At 34.4% G+C, this 4,482-nt stretch overlaps 1 protein-coding gene across 7 annotated transcripts in view; it reads left to right on the top strand.

The window, feature by feature from the left end:
- Positions 1 to 4,482, top strand: part of LOC106462398 — a 32,980-nt gene that overhangs the window by 11,364 nt on the left and 17,134 nt on the right. For 6 of the 7 annotated variants that reach the window (XM_013922323.2, XM_022389648.1, XM_022389647.1 and 3 more), the window contains one exon: positions 523 to 2,620. The exons of the other annotated variant lie outside the window; for it this stretch is intronic. The gene's annotated coding sequence lies outside the window, so the exon portion shown is untranslated. Of the gene's footprint in view, positions 1 to 522; positions 2,621 to 4,482 lie in introns of those variants that run through there. 7 annotated transcript variants of the gene reach the window in all.

The raw sequence follows: 4,482 nt of genomic DNA, 5'->3' as shown, positions 1-4,482 counted from the left end.
CTGACCTACATCTACTTCTGACAGTATCATTCGCTGACCTACATCTACCGTTTGTTTACAGTATCTGACAGTATCTTTCGCTGACCTACATCTACTCTTTGTTGGCCGTATCTGACAGTGTCCTTCAGCTGACCTACATCTACTTCTGACAGTATCATTCGCTGACCTACATCTACCGTTTGTTTACAGTATCTGACAGTATCTTTCGCTGACCTACATCTACTCTTTGTTGGCCGTATCTGACAGTGTCCTTCAGCTGACCTACATCTACTTCTGACAGTATCATTCGCTGACCTACATCTACCGTTTGTTTACAGTATCTGACAGTATCTTTCGCTGACCTACATCTACTCTTTGTTGGCCGTATCTGACAGTGTCCTTCAGCTGACCTACATCTACTGTTGGCAGTATCTGACAGTATCATTCGCTGACCTACATCTACCGTTTGTTGGCAGTATCTGACAGTATCCTTCAGCTGACCTACATCTACTGTTTGTTGGTACCAACAAACAGTAGATGTAGGTCAGCGAAAGATACTGTCAGCAGTAGATGTAAGATAGCGACGAATACTGTCAGATACAGTAAGTCAGTAAAGGATACATAACCAATAGTAAATGCAAGCTAGTGAAGGATATTGTCAGATATAGTGAACAATATATAACATGTTAGTAAAGAATACTGTCAGTTATAGCCAACAACATAGATGATACTATAGGATATAGTGAAGAATCCATACGAGTATAGAAAACCGGTAATCATAGCCAAAGATATGTCTAACTCCTTGAAATATACTGTTAGATATAATTAATGATATAGGTAAGTTAGTAATGGATACTGTCAGATATAGCCAACAATATACGTAAAGCACAGAAAATTACTGACAGATACATCTAAAAATATTTAATGTCTCTTGGGGGATATTTTTAGATGTAGTTAACAGTGTAAGTAAGTTAGTGAATGTACTGAAAATTTAAAACTAAATGTACATCACTAAATCATGCTTTCTGCCATAACTAAGAAAAACTGTAAGGCACTGAAGGTTGCTATTGGATATAATCAACAATATACTTATATTATCGAATTACGTTGTATGTTATAGATACGTCACAAATAACGTGCCAAACGTCACCATACGTGACACAAAGGTTGTCACAAATAACAAAGTACATTTAATCCTAGTCTTCCCTTGTTTAGAGGAATTTTGTTTAGGAAAAAAATAGGATAAAGGTAATGTAGATGTGTAAGGGGAATTTCATTCCTATTGCACATGAATTATAAACCTTTACTTTGATTTTACTGTACCTAATTCGTACATTGAGATTGGAAATGATTTAATCACAAATTGATCTCAATTTGGATTTTTGATAGTTTTTATTCTAAGCGGGAAAATTTAAACACTAAACATGTTACGAGTGTTTTTTGTTTCTGTTTTCTGACAAATAGCGATAATATCATCCGTACACATTTCATTAGGAAAGTTTAATTATTAAAATATATATTCTTTTATCGGTCCATTGACGGCTTGTTGACGCATGCGCAGAACGATGGACGCGTTTATATTTGTATACCTAGGATTCGTGACGTTATGTAAACGTACTGAGTTAAGTTTAGGACACTTATTGGTAGTATACAGTTTATTTTGTATTTGTATGTGACGTGTAGAAAAGATTGTGGAAACTTCGGCAGCTAAGCCTAACACTTTAAGTTGTGCTTAACCCATTCAGTCACGTCTCAAAGTCAATGAAACTTCTTTGTTGTTGCTTTTTTTTCTCTCTCTCTCTGGAACGCTAGATGTATTATTTTTCAGGTCTGTGCCTTAGTTTAATGTAGAATGATTTGCTATATCCAGGGGATTACAAACCCCCATAGTATTACAAAGTTGTTTTACTTGTGAGTTATTTCTTAAGTTTTCTATTGCTTGATAGATGGTCTTGTCTGTTTCAATGAAGTATAGAAAGTCCGAATTCACACTAAAATATGATTTCTTAAAACTTTCGATAGATCAAAATTATGAGAGTTCATTTATGTTGACAAAATATAAATTTCTGTCCGGAATGGTTGTTAAGCAATAAGGTAAGTATAGGCAATAAACAATGTCTTTAAATAAATGGGGATTTAGAGATATGTCGTTTTTAGATATGAGTATTCAGATTGTATGTAAAAATTCGCTTTCAGTTATTGGTGTTTTCATGATTCTTCGGTATTGCGGAAGATGTGTTTTAAGCTCTTGGACACAGATTAGATATTACTATACGTGAGATGAATGTCGATTAATGACTTTTAACAACTCTGCTCAAACTCGTACTCATTTTGATAATGAACAGTTTTTTTAAGGACTGGGTAAGATTCAAGAAAAGATGTTTGATGTGTCTTATCACTGGAATAGATATTACTTAAAAAAAATATAAGAAGTGACTTTGGATAATAAAACTTAAATGTCGTGGAAAATAGGAAAGTTTGATGGAGAGTAGAACATAGTTTTCAAACTTTCTCTCTAGAGTCTAGACAGAAACTTAGTCCTACGGGCAAGGTATTAGATGTGTCACTTTATATCCAGAATAATACAAAGTTCTGAGTTCAAGTTACAAATGTAAATTATGAATAAAAAATGGAAAAACTGTTATTGACTAGTGTAGTTTCTGTGGACGGCACTATCCTGATCTGTTCGTAATAGTGTAGTGCCACTTGTTGTGTCATGGATCACAACTAAGGAGCTTAACAATGTGCTAGAATTTTGGAATTCCGCCAAGTTGTTTCTTTACCTTTCAGCAGCCAGGGTGCCATCAATATTGTTTGGAGACATAGCTCACATTTGTATTGGTTCTCCAATACGCTTCATTGTACATATTGTAAAATTGATCGTGATATTTTTCTCCTCTCTGCCATCGAACAAACTATCGTTAATTTTTTGTCAAACAATCTTAACTTGGTTTTATTTGTAAAGAGAATCATCATCTCCCAGATTCGCTTTCTCCATAGTTTGGAGTCTGATGTCTTTTCAGTCTTTTTGTTTGTTTATATTTCCTAAGCAGTTACACGTTCACTGAGACACTTCATGTTAATGTGCATCTTGTTGTTTTCGAGGTAACATTCTTACCTCTACTTAGAGTTAAGCCATTGACAAGATATGGGATTTCATGCATCATGTAAAAGCATATCCTAAACTATTTAACAACACTTTTTAAGAGTTTCGGTTTTCTATATCGACTACTGGTATTATCAACTGTATCAGAGTCACTATCTTTTTCAGAATTTCCAAATAGCTCCTTTTAAACTTGAAATTTTGCGTCAGTCTGTTGCTTAGAATAGCCTTACACAATCACATGATTGATTTCTACACATTATTATTATTACGGTTCTTCCGTCATGAGTACATTCCCCGCACTACTGCATTATGCTGATGTGGCATTGTCTTATTGGTTGTATGACAGCCAATCACAGTGTAAGCTACCAGCACGTGGTTGTACTTTAGTACATCGTTTCCAATACTATACTGCAACCCGAAATAACCTCACATTAAGTTGAACTTTATATAGAGACATCAATTCGATATGACCTCACAGGTCGAAATAAAGATAAAACTATATATAACCTCAATATGTTGCTTGAAATAGACATAGCCAATCAAATCATTCTTCACGTATTTCTCGTGACAGTTCTGTTCTGGAATTCCTGAGATTTCTGTTTGATGTGCAAAATATTCAGGACAAACTTTGTAAAACAAGTTGAAAATGTGTCACTTTCTTCGCTAAAAAAAGGACATGGACACCAATTTAGATGTGTGTGTTTTCAACAAATGTTTGGTGAAATGACCAAGAAAACACACATGAAAGTTGCTTCACCGCATGAAAGAGAGAAAAAGTTAAAGAAACACGATTAACAAAATAAATTGTTTTTTTTTTATAGAGATTTTCAAGTCTAAACATTTAACCGCAATTTGTTCCGAGAAAGTTTGAAGAAAATATTAACTCACCATTCAGTGAACAAGAAAATATAGTTAGGAGGGAGTTTGGGATTAAAATTATAGATTTGGAAATACGAACAAATTACTACTCAGTAGAAGTACAGGAAGTCGACGATGACATTTATAGAAGAAAACAAGACGAAGCTGAACTGAATGTTACCCGTGTAGAAAGAGGTAAAATAATTTTGGATTAAAAATGAAACTTCGTTAAAAACAGTAAATGTAGAAATTATTCTAAGGAATGTGGCACTGAAGGATTTGAAAGTGAAATAGACAACTACCGTACAAAGTTCTCGTCGTCGCCATTTGAAAGGATATAGAAGAAGAAACAACCACGTGGTATCCCGTGTAAAATAAAAGACATGTACCATCGAGGAAGTTATTAGCAACAACATTACAACAACCATCATCATCATTCTCAGGGAAACAAGTCTGAAAGTGGAATACAAAAGAACTGAGCCGATTAATTCAATTAACATGCGAGGACATTGGAGGAAGGATTTAACCAATCCATTGAT

Source organism: Limulus polyphemus, unplaced genomic scaffold (assembly GCF_000517525.1).
Source record: "Limulus polyphemus unplaced genomic scaffold, Limulus_polyphemus-2.1.2 Scaffold1157, whole genome shotgun sequence".
In the NCBI taxonomy this organism is placed as follows: Eukaryota; Metazoa; Arthropoda; class Merostomata; order Xiphosura; family Limulidae; genus Limulus; species Limulus polyphemus.
The sequence above is the reverse complement of the archived record's forward strand: the minus strand, read 5'-3'. Positions and strand labels throughout refer to the sequence as shown.